Source organism: Mauremys reevesii, linkage group 13 (genome assembly GCF_016161935.1).
Source record: "Mauremys reevesii isolate NIE-2019 linkage group 13, ASM1616193v1, whole genome shotgun sequence".
Classification (NCBI taxonomy): Eukaryota; Metazoa; Chordata; order Testudines; family Geoemydidae; genus Mauremys; species Mauremys reevesii.
The window spans coordinates 23,331,665-23,345,190 of record NC_052635.1 but is presented as its reverse complement, the minus strand read 5'-3'; the positions used below and the strand labels follow the sequence as shown (position 1 = coordinate 23,345,190).

At 47.4% G+C, this 13,526-nt stretch overlaps 1 protein-coding gene across 5 annotated transcripts in view; it reads right to left on the bottom strand.

The window, feature by feature from the left end:
- Positions 1–13,526, bottom strand: part of RALY (RALY heterogeneous nuclear ribonucleoprotein) — a 285,584-nt gene that overhangs the window by 169,303 nt on the left and 102,755 nt on the right. For all 5 annotated transcript variants that reach the window (XM_039499403.1, XM_039499407.1, XM_039499406.1 and 2 more), the window contains exon 2: positions 8,884–8,974. The gene's annotated coding sequence lies outside the window, so the exon portion shown is untranslated. The remainder of the gene's footprint in view (positions 1–8,883; positions 8,975–13,526) is intronic.

Here is a 13,526-nt window from a genome sequence, read left to right as displayed (position 1 = left end):
TGGAGACTCCCCTAAGAGTCAATTTGAGTCCAAGTTAAGGCCTTAAACATCACCTCTCAGTTCAGCTCAGTACCTTTGACTCGGGTGTGGACTGGTATACAAACAATCCAAAGTAAAGAGAGAAATGCTATCAAGGTTGTTATTAGTAGAAATGGGTGAAACAGTTCCAAAAAATAATACTGAAATTGTGCAATGCGACTGTCCCTTCCATCAGAGAATCCCAAAGCTCTTCATAAACATTAGATAATTCAATGTCATAGCACCTCTTCGTGCCTCCTCCTTCAGACTGTTCTTGGCAGGTATCTGTGCTCAAATACCATCAGCTATTTAAGGCTCTCACCCTGATGCAGTAAGTGAGCAGGTGATTTCCTCTTTGCTGTGGTGCACCACAGGATCTACAACCTCGTTTCTCCCTTGCTATTGAGCCATCTCCCTACTTTCAATAAACTTCACAACAGCAGAGAAGTCCCAAACCAAAATCCCAACTCCAAGATGCTGAAATCTGCACCTGAATTTTGAATATGGCCCCATCTGATCTTACAATGAACCAACTGGGGGCTTCAAAATCTGGATCCAAATTCTGCTGCAAGAGCCTAAACATTTTCCCACAAAGGTACCAGTCACAGGACCACCGTGGATCCCCCAGATTTCTGTGCCGTCCTCAGACCTCTAACTAAAAACCAGCACACAGTCAATCCGCACAAACTATTTCAAGCGCATGTCTTCCCACTTTAAAACCTCACTGTAATAGGAGAGAACATCATGCTGCTGTAAGACAGGGGTTCTCAAACTGGGGGTCGTGATCCCTTAGGGAGTCGCGAGGTTATTACTTGGGGGGTTGCGAGCTGTCAGCCTCCACCCTAAACCCCACTTTGCATCCAGCATTTATAATGGTGTTAAATATAAAAAAAAGTATTTTTAATTTATAAGGGGGCGGGGTTGCACTCTGAGGTTTGCTGTGTGAAAGGGGTCACCAGTACAAACAAACATTATTCAATATCTTCATTAACGATCTGGAGGATGGTGTGGACTGCACCCTTAGCAAGTTTGCAGATGACACTAAACTGGGAGGAGTGGTTGATACGCTGGAGGGTAGGGATAGGATACAGAGGGACCTAGACAAATTAGAGGATTGGGCCAAAAGAAATATGATGAGGTTCAACAAGGACAAGTGCAGAGTCCTGCACTTAGGACGGAAGAATCCCATGCACTGTTACAGACTAGGGACCGAATGGCTGGGCAGCAGTTCTGCAGAAAAGGACCTAGGGGTTACGGTGGACGAAAAGCTGAATATGAGTCAACAGTGTGCCCTTGTTGCCAAGAAGGCTAATGGCATTTTGGGTTGTATAAGTAGGGGCATTCCCAGCAGATCGAGGGATGTGATCATTCCCCTCTACTCAGCACTGGTGAGGCCTCATTTGGAGTACTGTGTCCAGTTTTGGGCCCCACACTACAAGAAGGATGTGGATAAATTGGAGAGAGTCCAGCGGAGGGCAACAAAAATGATTAGGGGGCTGGAGCACATGACTTATGAGGAGAGGCTGAGGGAACTGGGATTGTTTAGTCTGCAGAAGAGAAGAATGAGGGGGGATTTGATAGCTGCTTTCAACTACCTGAAAGGGGGTTCCAAAGAGGATGGATCTAGACTGTTCTCAGTGGTAGAAGATGACAGAACAAGGAGTAATGGTCTCAAGTCGCAGAGGGGGAGGTTTAGGTTGGACATTAGGAAAAACTTTTTCACTAGTAGGGTGGTGAAGAACTGGAATGGGTTACCTAGGGAGGTGGTGGAATCTCCTTCCTTAGAGGTTTTTAAGGTCAGGCTTGACAAAGCCCTGGCTGGGATGATTTAGTTGGGTTTGGTCCTGCTTTGAGCAGGGGGTTGGACTAGATGACCTCCTGAGGTCCCTTCCAACCCTGATTCTATGATTTGAGAACTACTGCTGTAGGGTATTTAGCGCTTGATGCTACACTCTTTGAAGTCAATGACAAAGCTCACATCGACTTTTACAGTGCAAGATTGGGGCCTAGAGCATTTCATGAGTGCCGTATAGTTAATCTGAATAAATAAAATAAAAGGGAGCCTGATTCCTGACTTTTAGCACAATCCTGAGCAAGGAGTGCCATGGATGCTGTGTGGTCCCTGAAGTCCCTGAGCCTTAGGGTATGTCTACACTACCCACCGAATTGGCAGGTAATGATCGATCTATCGGGGATCGATTTATCGCGTCTAGTGTAGACATGATCAAATCGATCCCCGATCGCTCTGCCGTCGACTCCAGAACTCCACCGCGCGACGGGGCAGCGGCAGGAGTCGACTCGCTGCCGTCCTCACGGACAGGTAAATCGACCTAAGATACGCCGACTTCAGCTACACTATTCGCGTAGCTGAGATACAGTCCTTGAGATACAACTTCCTGCCTTCTCCCTCCCCACTCCCATCGGGGATAGTAATTTACTGCTGGACTATACCACAATGCACCCTGCCTGCTCAGCTGTTTGGTGGCAAGCAGGTGGAGTGGAGTGGTGGTACTGGGGACTCTGCCTTTAGGGCTGAGCATCCCAGGCAAAGTCTGGGCGGGGTGCTGCAGAAACTCTTCTTGTTATGTACAGTCGGTTGGAAATGAACACAGAATAAAGCAGATCTTGGAAGCACCATAAGCAGCAAGGCTCAGACCCTCAGAAGTATTTAGGCTCCAAACCAGGGCCACTGAGAGGTTTTGGGGACCCAGGGCAAAATCTGAAACAGGGGAGGCCCTGCAGGGGAGGGGGTTTGGAGAGTGAGCCCACTAAGCACTCACCTCACAATGGTGGCTTGGGTCCTGTGTTACTGGGCTGGGCCCGGCTCCCCAATCCAAACGTCACAACCTGGTGTGCTGGGTCACAGCACTGCTCAGGCTTGGGGCCCTCTCAAACGGGTGGCCGAAGGCAAACTGCCCCCACCGGCAGCCCTACTCCTGGACTCCCATCTATCTGGGCCTGAGTGATCACCGAACATCGCAAGAACCAAGACTCCACTCATCCCCTACTGCACCCACCCACCTGCTCTGGGGAGGAAGTGTGCAGAAGAGGAACCCTGCACACCTAGACCCCAAAACTGGGTAGACTGCATAAGGGCGTACGGGGCGTGCTTACTCCCTTCTGCAGATGAGTGGTACAAGTCACAATCCAGCCCTAAATGGTGGCACCATATTTTTAGGACTGATCCCATTGTCCTCCTTCATGGTGTCAGTCAGATAACAGTAAGGGACAGTAAGAGGCATTAGTTGTTAGTTCTGCCACTAACTGGATTATTACTTCCTTAACCCCCCAAAGAGCTCAAGGAAATACAGAAATATGTTCTGTTTTCACCAGCTTTATAAGTGTGCTCAGGCAATGGCACCGTACCTCAGGACAGTAGAAAGCCTAAGACCCCCCAAAACGAAATCCAAATCCTTCATTTTTTCTGCAAAGGACTTTGACCTCTAACCCTACGGAACAATGAGAACAATTCTAAGTCGAGAAGTTGTCCTGGGGAATTTCAATCTTCAGTGGGATGAAATAGGAAATGTGACAAATATTGACCTTCATAGGTACATGGTAGGATCTCCAAAAACACTCAGTACTGGACTAACTCTGCTCCCACTGAAGTCAATAGTGAGCACTTTGAAAATCCAGTTCCCCGCTGTATATTTCATATAAAATCAGATAGCGAATTAGGTGTTAAGAAACAGCCCTCAAACTTAAATGTTTCCAACTAATCATCTGCTTCCCTGTCTTCTCTCATAATTTGTGTTATCCAAGTTCACATTCCCCATGCCCTCCTAGCAGACAGAATTATATATGCTTAGAATTATGTTTTTTGAAAGCGTATGGGGAATCTGAACTTGGATAATGTAAATTTTGAGAGAAGGCAGGGCAAAATAAGATTAGTCTGAAATATTTTAGGGCTAGGGCTATTTCTAAACATGAATCATGATCTTATTACATATGAAATCTCCCCACCTTGATTCCAGAACCAGAAATAACTGCACATTAGTCAAATTATTCAGCTGAAGAGGCACCGAGCTAAGGTACCATTACCAGAACACATGAGCATTTTAATCTATCTAACCTCCCAATCACCTCAAGTACAGAAGCATGATGAGTTCCTCTTTGGAGGTGCAGAACTGTGGCATAGACAGGAAGCCTGTGACAGACCAGTGAGTTTGAACCCAGGTCGCCAGCATGCCAGCCTCAGGCTCTAACCACCTCCCATCTTCCATCAGTACCAGTAAGTTCTCCTGCCTAGGGCCTGTCTCGTCCATCTTTGTATGGCAGTCAATGCAAGGGCGACCCTGTGTTAACTGGAATGTTTGGGTGGTACCATAATATACATGTATTATTATGTGCTGTAGGCACTGCAGATTATGCCATTGGACTCGGCCACCCTTTATCCTATCTGTGTCCTTTTCTCCTCAAGAGAACCACATAATTTGTTTTATTTATTTTGAATTTTCTGAGGGTGATTTTGATTATTTGTTGGTTTTTGCTTACTTTTCCATTGTGCTTTCTAAAGCATAGCATGGCACCACAAGAACCTGGAGACTGTATTATTAATACCCCCAGTTTATAGACAGAAGGGCATAGAGAGATTGAGTGATCTCCTCATGGTCACACAGGGAAACAGTGGCAGAGCCCGTAACAGCGCATTGGGATCCTAACAACTTGACAATTGTCCTTTAGCTGCATGTGGGAAGCACAACTCTGCCCTCGTTAGCCTGACTTGTCGAAGTGATGTCACAATATCAGACAATGTGGGTTGATAAAAATTAAATGGGGACAGATTGAAACACAGTCCCCAACTTCCCCCTCAGATGCACCCAAAACCATACAGCAATTCAGCATCAACACTGTGATATCATATCAGCTGACTGTAATCACATAGAGTGAAACAGAGTACTGGGTAGGTGGAGAGTCCCTGCCAGCCGCCAACAGGCCAAAGTACAAAGCACTTGCCAATCTCTCGTTGAAAAGTTAAAGTTGCAAAGTGAGCCTTATAAATAGCAACGGACAGCCCAGGAGTCGATATTAGGCTAAATTCGCTCTCAAGGCTTTGCTCAGTGCTTCCATTCCTCAAGTGCTGAAGTCCTGTTCTCCTGGTTTATGACATCAGTGGAGCCCTGGGAGTGAATTACAGCTTTGTAGTCACTCCAAATACATCTGTTATCCTACTGCACATTCCTTTCCTTGACAAAGCTCCCATAGGCCCAGAAGGATAATTCGTCCGTACAGTTAAGCTTTTCTTGACTCCATCCCGCAACTCCATTAACTCTTATGTTGAAATCACACAACCTCAGCCACAAGTCTTACAATAATCAGCAACCAAAATATCTCAATGCCAGCTGCAGGCAGAGTCTGCTATATACATTCAAAATGTTGATACTCGATATTCCGCTGCCCCCCCGTCCCTCCCCACACCATGTCTTTGCCAAATAAGGAAACACGTTACATCCCTTCTTTCCCTCGCCCACTCGGGTGCTAAGAAGGTCACCGGCAGGCCACAGCTCACAGTGCTATGGAGTGCTGGACTAATCCTGAAAGGACAGGAACAGCCCTGGCTGATAACTGACCTGAACAAGTGATTAGAGTCTGGGTTAATTTGCGATTAGACCCTGTGATGGAGCTCACAGGCACTATTGGTTTCTGAGAGGGGAGATCTATAGTTTCATTCATCCACTCTCACCTGAGAAACAAACACTGGCACTGCGAGAACTATTCCAATCCACACAACCACCTAATGGACATTTTCACAACCAGTCCTGATCGTCAGAATAACAGGTACAGTATACGGGACCTTTTCTGGATTGCCAGAATAACAGGTATTTTCACAACACTTTCTGGACACTCCAAATAATGAGCATTTTCATTGCCCTTCCTGGATTGCCAGAATAATGGCATTTTCATGAGCCTGTCTAGTATAAACTCTTATTTCATTAGCTCTGAATTCTCTTTGGGGAGTGAGAAATGAAAGAGACACTAGCCTCTGCAGCAGCAGAGCTGCCACCCTTCCCGCAGAGTTCAGGAACTCAGCAGGCTGGTGGACGGTAAGGGCTCTGTAGTTCAAAGATCTGCTGCATTCAGGTCCTGAGATTTTTATGCTCCCATCGCTCAAGAATGACAAAAGCCATTCTTCTCAGTTCTGAAGCTCAGCAGTGTCAGGGCACAGAAGCAGGGCCGCCCAGAGGGGGGGCAAGTGGGGCAATTTGCCCCAGGCCCTGGGCCCAGCAGGGGCCCCCACGAGAGTTTTTCGGGGCCCCTGGAGCAGGGTCCTTCACTCACTCGGGGGGCCCCGGAAAACTCTCGCGAGGCCCGGGCCCCCAGAGCTTCTTCGCTCCCGGTCTTTGCTGGCCGGGGGTCCTTCCTCTCCGGGATAGAAGGACCCCCCGCCGCCGAATTACCGCTGAAGCGGGACCCGCCGCCGGAGTGCAGCCGGGTCTTCGGCGCTAATTCGGCGGGGGGGGGGGTCCTTCAGTTCCGGGACCCACCGCCAAAGTGCCCCGAAGACCCGCGGTGGGGGCTGCACTTCGGCGGCGGGTCCCACTTCAGTGGTAATTCGGCGGCGGGGGGTCCCCGCTGTGGGTCTTTGGGGCACTTTGGTGGCGGGTCCCGGAACGGAGGGACCCTCCACCGCCAACTTACTGCCGAAGTGGGGGCACCCTGCCGCCGAAGACCCCAGGCCCCCGGAATCCTCTGGGCGGCCCTGCACAGAAGAACAGTGGCCGGACACAGTAGAGACTGTGCAGAAAAATGATTCTTCATAAGGCACTAGGGTGTTCATTGCATGCATGGTCACACTGAACTTAAACAACTGCTGCTAGTGTTATTTACAAAAATATTCATAACCTTTCCTTCCGTACTGCTGAATCCTCTATTTAAATTTTCATACTGAAGCCTAATTACGCCATAGTAGTTCCCTTATCCATGAAGAATAGGGTCCCTTCTGTTATGCCATTTGTTTATTCTGCCTATATAATGGAACTTTCCAGTTCTATTTTGTGTCAAGACTTTATCATTAACAGCATGGGGGAAAGGGAGTTTCTATTAACCTGGAAGCAGAAACTGATTCAGCTAAAATTAGAACAGTTCTAAACCTTTCCCCTCAGATTCAATTCTCTGATCCTCATTTCAGGTTTTTGTTCCGTGATTCTTTTTCAGTTTCGTGGATCTCTGCATTTCTGCAGAGGATCAGGAGTGTGAGAACCTTGATATTCCAAGACAAAAAAGTTTCTTTTGTGCTATGGCAGTCTCAAACAGAAGCCAGTGGTACCAGAATTTCACTGTCCCCGGGTTTAGAAGATTCAAGATGTCCAGAGATGCAGCTGAACTTTTGGGTGCTTATCTGAACTGAACATCTGAAGATTTTGAGGTCCCTTCATCACTATCATAAACCCCAACCATGCAATGAGGGGAAAGGCCACTGCTACAAATATTACACCTCAGCCATGTTAACATGCAGTGCAACATACTCAGCATACAAAAATATAGTTGCTTTCGGGTAGATCCTGAAGTCTTCATTCAGTCCCCATTCAAGCAAATCTCTGAATGGATCAAATCCTGGAGTTCTTTCTCAGTTTTTATACACACAAAACTCCCAACGAAGACAATGAGAGTTTGCCCAACGAAGGACCCCAACAAACAACTTTGTATGAGTAGTAAGGTCTAAAAAACACTGAGGGAGCATTCAGGAGTTTGTCCTCCAGTTCCCATAATGATAATGACCCCAGGATCAGCATTTCCTGATATTTAGGGTATAACTTCACTGCAGGCCTGGGCTTTTACCCAGGTGTTGCTCCGAACCCTCCTCCTGTCCACACACAAAACCCTCTTATCCCCGTGTGGTGGTGGTTCCAACCCAGGCTAGCCCAGCTGGGGGTGTCGGCTAGAGCTCAGGTGTTGCTTTCACTCAGGCTGGTAACCCACTCACTTCGCAGTGAGGAGAGGACGCAGGCTAAATCACTCGAGTGCTGATAACCCTCCACTGCCTTCCCACAATTCCCCCTGTGTGACTAGAAGGACAGACAGGGTCTCCAACCATTCACTAGAGCAGCTCAGTTTACTGCAGCACAAAGAACCATGGGAGTTGCCCCCAGAAATCCTAGTATCCCCCCTGGATGAGCACAGCACCAGTGAGGACAGAGTAACTGTGGTAGGGCATTGCAGAGTGTGGCAGTGTGGCAGCTCATACCCGGGTTAGGCTAGCCCAGGTGCTGATCACCTGAGGTAAGTCTGCAGTGAAGGCATACCCTTAATCACTGGTTTTGCCTCAGTCATTAACATCCTGGAAATGGCCTTCCTGATGGTCCCTATTGCTGAATTATTTACCACCCTAAATGCTAAGGGCTCCTTTAAGATTTGAGGGAGGGTGGAGCTGCTGTGCCCCAGTGGGAGTACAGGGAGCCGGAGGCCTGCCATGGGTCCACCATGGCCCCACCAGAACTCCAGGAAACACAGAGGGCGTGCAGGCCTTCCACCACTGTTTGAGAGGATGCAGTGTTTGCTCTGCTGGACAGTGCAGAGACACTAGAGCAAGTCTTTGACCTACTCGTCATCCTCTTTGGCAGCAGCACTAGCCCTCCAGTGGCCTGGCTCTCCCTGAGCACCAGTATTTCCATTGTGCCTAGTCCCTGGTCACCATGCAAGTCAGAACCACGTTCTAGCCCTAGAGTAACCTGAGGTATCGGGAATGTTTACATTAATGCAACCAATCGTCACTAAAGATCTAGAAACCTGGTTAAATCCCCCCTTGAGTACCACCATTTGGCCGCTCCAGTTTCACCAGCACAATGGCAGCAGGAGAATGCAAACATTCTCGGATAACACTCATTTGATTCTAAAGAGTAATAGAAGATATGATCAGTTACTCACCGGGAATGGTGTTTGGGGTCTGTGTCGGTTAATCCTTCCTGTCACCAGTCCAGGAGCAGGCACAATATCCCTTTATGGACTCGGCTCCGACCTACAAGAATTAGAAAACACAAATTGCTGCCTGTTGTGGTAAGAGGATAATCCAATACTTTCTAATCCTCAGCAGACAAGGGTGGGCCGGCGTATACTGCCGTTGAATTAAATGTATTTAACAATGACTACTCCTGGTTGTGTCACCTGCAGTGATTCAGCCTAGGACTTTTGGATCCCAAAGCATGAGCTTCATAGTCTAAAGGACCAGCTCTTACCAGGGAGGACACACCGTTATGTTGTGTTAGCATGGATTACACACCTGAAGAGAAAACGGTGGGGAGTTGAGTGAGAGTGCCCTGTTGTGGGGAAATACCACCGAACACACCGTTTTGTTTAGAGTTCATGTTAACTGATTACTGGAGCCGGGCAGCAATTTTCCACAAAAACTTTTTTCCTCCTCTCAGGGAAAAGTGATTTCTGCTAAAATTGAAGTTTTCCCACAGTAAAATTTCAATTTTGCTGAACTTTTTTATTTTCCTGGTGAGAAATTGAAGTTAACATTTTGTTTAAGGTTGACCCAAATAACAGAAATTTGGATGGTTGAACTGAATCGAAGCATTTTTTTTCCAGGTCACTGCAATATTAATCTGTGTCTGCCTGAGCTGCTTGGGTGCTTGATGGGAGTTTTTGTTCAGGTTCCTTGTGCCCCCATTCTGTCCCATGGGCCGGGCTCTCTGCCGGACTGTATCTCCAATGATGCAACTGATTCTCACCTTTGGAGGCATGAGAAGAAGTACCTAGACTGGGGAGTTCCTATCGGAGACATCAGATAAAGAATTCTACAGCCAATAGCTGCACCTGCAGGAAGTCACAGGCCCACAACTTGCCGTGGAGGGACACCCTCATAGCTACAGAGCATGAAAGCTAGTGCCCCATTGCCCCCACAAACTGCCTTCCTCCTGTGCGACTCTCCCTTGTGCTCAGGCAGAACAGAGAATGTTTTGACATTGATGGGCAGAGATGGGCAAACTTGTTTCTAAAAAGTGAGACCCACCCCCCATCAAAATCTCACCCACACAGAACCAGACTCAAAGTGAGCCCTTCCTGAGGTTCATCCAAGTGAGGACCTTCGTTATTTGTATTCCGGTAGCGCATACAGGCCGTGCCCGAGACCAGGGCCCCACTAGCTATGTGCGGCGCTAACACATAGTAAGATACAGTCCTTGCCTCAGGGAGTTGCAATCTAAATAGACAAGGCACACAAAGAGTGAGAGGGAAAACAGAGAGACTGAGTGTCTTGTCTATGGTCACACAACAGGTCAGTGACTGAGCCAAGAACAGACTCCACTTCTCCTGACACCCAGTCCAATGCTTCAGTTACTTTATAGAAATATCCAATTAGTTCTCTTGTCCCCACCCATCAAATCTGCTTTGTCAGGGATTAGTGAAGTTAAGAGGTACAAATCCAGGGATTAAATCAGCACCAGTGCTCTCTTCCCATAATCCCCAAATGAGTAAAGATTCCCCAAATAACTGTCCCCTGCTACTAACTTTTTCATTCAACTCCAGATAAAATTGTCCACATTGTTTATAAGCTATTCAGGTAGCCAAGCTGCCTGATCCTGATGGAAAACCAGCAGGTGTGGACTAGGCCCTGTCAATGATGATAAATGTTAAGGTGGAAGGTCAGTTCATCAGTCTGGTTTGCCAGATGAGAAACTTGTCTTGCTCCTTGCTAATTAGAGACTCCATCCAGGATCTGACATGCAGCCAAACTGCAGAAGGTCCAAATTGCTGATGTTAAAGGGAGACAGGGTGACAACCTGCTGGGCTTTCACCAATAGAGTGTTTGAACCTATTTAATGAGCTAGAATCCCACTGCAAACTAAAGAAAATAATCTTCAGCTGCACAGTGGTTCAGAGCTGCATGTGATGGAGCCTCCACATTGATTGAGGCTATAGATCAGGTCATTTTTCCATATAGCAGCACTTTCTTCTATCCTAAAGGACACAGTGAAGTGCTTTATGAATTTGCTGGTACTCATAGGGTCCAATATTGCTCTCTTTGAAGTCAGTGGCCATGCTGTTGTCAACTTCAGTGGGACCTGGTAAGCCCATAATTCATATTAGCTGTACCTTTCCATGGGTTGGCAAGACCTCTCAGAAACTTGTATGGTTATCTAAACCCCTGAGCTCTGCAACAGCAGGATAGAAATGTCATGAGAACAGGCTTTCATGGGGAGGTTGGGGCATTTCCTGTTTCCACTCCAGGGTAGAACCCAGAGGTGCAGAGAATTATGGGGTTGGGTTGAGGAAAGAGAGGGACAAGAAGCAGGTTCTATTGGCATTTTGGATAAAGATCTGAACCACTTCATCCTTCCTCCTTAGATCAGAAAATTAAGCAAGCAAACCCATGGGACCTCCTAATCTGAGGCAAACTGCCAATCCTTTGAAATTCTCCCCTTACAAATAGGGAAAAGTCCAAAAGGAGCGTCTGTGAATGTGAAAAACATGATGGAAGAGGGACAGCTGGGTGTTGAAGCCACAGAAATGGGCATCCGGAGATGCGAGTTCCTTTCCTGGCTCTACCACTGACATAGTAGATGACTCTGGATGCACCTCTTTGTGCCTCCTGCATTATGGAGTTAGACTCAGATAAGGTTTGTAAAATGGGCTGGGATCCTTGGATGGAAGGTGCAAAGCATCATTCATGCTGCAACCAATGTCAATTTACCTCACACGTGCGCCTATAAAATACAAGCTGACATCATAGAATATCAGGATTGGAAGGGACCTCAGGAGGTCATCTAGTCCAACCCCCTGCTCAAAGCAAGACCAATCCCAACTAAATCATCCCAGCCAGGACTTTGTCAAGCCTGACTTTAAAAGCCTCTAAGGAAGGAGATTCCACCATCTCCCTAGGTAATTCATTCCAGTGCTTCACCATCCTACTAGTGAAAAAGGTTTTCCTAATGTCCAACCTAAACCTCCCCCACTGCAACTTGAGACCATTGCTCCTTGTTCTGTCATTGGGTACCACTGAGAACAGCCGAGTTCCATCCTTTTTGGAATCCCCTTTCAGGTAGTTGAAAGCAGCTATCAAATCCCCCCTCATTCTTCTCTTCTGCAGACTAAACAATCCCAGTTCCCTCAGCCTATCCTCAGACGTCATGTGCTCCAGCCCCCTAATCATTTTTGTTGCCCTCCACTGGATTCTTTCAAATTTTTCCACATCCTTCTTGTAGTGTGGGGTCCAAAATTGGACACAGTACTCCAGATGAGGCCTCACCAAAGTCAAATAGAGGGGAATGATCACGTCCCTCGATCTGCTGGCAATGGCCCTACTTATACAGCCCAAAATGCCGTTAGCCTTCTTGGCAACAAGGGCACACTGTCGACTCATATCCAGCTTCTCATCCACTGTAACCCCTAGGTCCTTTTCTGCAGAACTGCTGCCTAGCCATTCGGTCCCTAGTCTGTAGCAGTGCATGGGATTTTTCCGTCCTAAGTGCTGGACTCTGCATTTGTCCTCGTTAAACCTCATCAGATTTCTTTTGGCCCAATCCTTTAATTTGTCTAGGTCCCTCTGTATCCTATCCCTATCACTCCTCCCAGTTTAGTGTCATCTGGAAACTTGCTGAGGGTGCAGTCCACACCATCCTTCAAGATATTGAACAAAACCAGCCCCAGGACTGACCCTTGGGGCACTCCGCTTGATACCGGCTGCCAACTAGACATGGAGCCATTGATCACTACCTGTTGAGCATGATGATCTAGCCAGCTTTCTATCCACCTTATAGTCCATTCATCCAGCCCATACTTCTTTAACTTGCTGGCAAGAAAACTGTTGGAAACCGTATCAAAAGCTTTGCTAAAGTCAAGGAATAACACAACCACTGGTTTCCCCTCATCCACAGAGCCAGTTATCTCATCATAGAAGGCAATTAGGTTAGTCAGGCATGACTTGCCCTTGGTAAATCCATGCTGACTGTTCCTCATCACTTTCCTCTCTTCTAAGTGCTTCAGAATTGATTCCTTGAGGACCTGCTCCATGATTTTTCCAGGGACTGAGGTGAGGTTGACTGGCCTGTAGTTCCCCGGATCCTCCTCCTTCCCTTTTTTAAAGATGGGCACTACATTAGCCTTTTTCCAGTCATATGGGACCTCCCTGGATCGCCGTGAGTTTTCAAAGATAATGGCCAATGGCTCTGCAATCACATCCACCAACTCCTTTAGCACCGTCAGATGCAGCGCATCCGGCCCCATGGACTTGTGCTCGTCCAGTTTTTCTAAATAGTTCTGAACCACTTCTTTCTCCACAGAGGGCTGGTCACCTCCTCCCCATACTGTGCTGCTCAATGTAGCAGTCTGGGAGCTGAGCTTGTTTGTGAAGACAGAGGTAAAAAAATCATTGAGTACATTAGCTTTTTCCACATCCTCTGTCACTAGTTTGCCTCCCTCATTCAGTAAGGGGCCTACACTTCCCTTCACTTTCTTCTTGTTGCTAACATACCTGAAGAAACCCTTCTTGTTACTCTCAACATCCCTTGCTAGCTGCATGCCTGAGCAATATTTTTATACTCCTCCCTGGTCATTTGTCCAATTTTCCA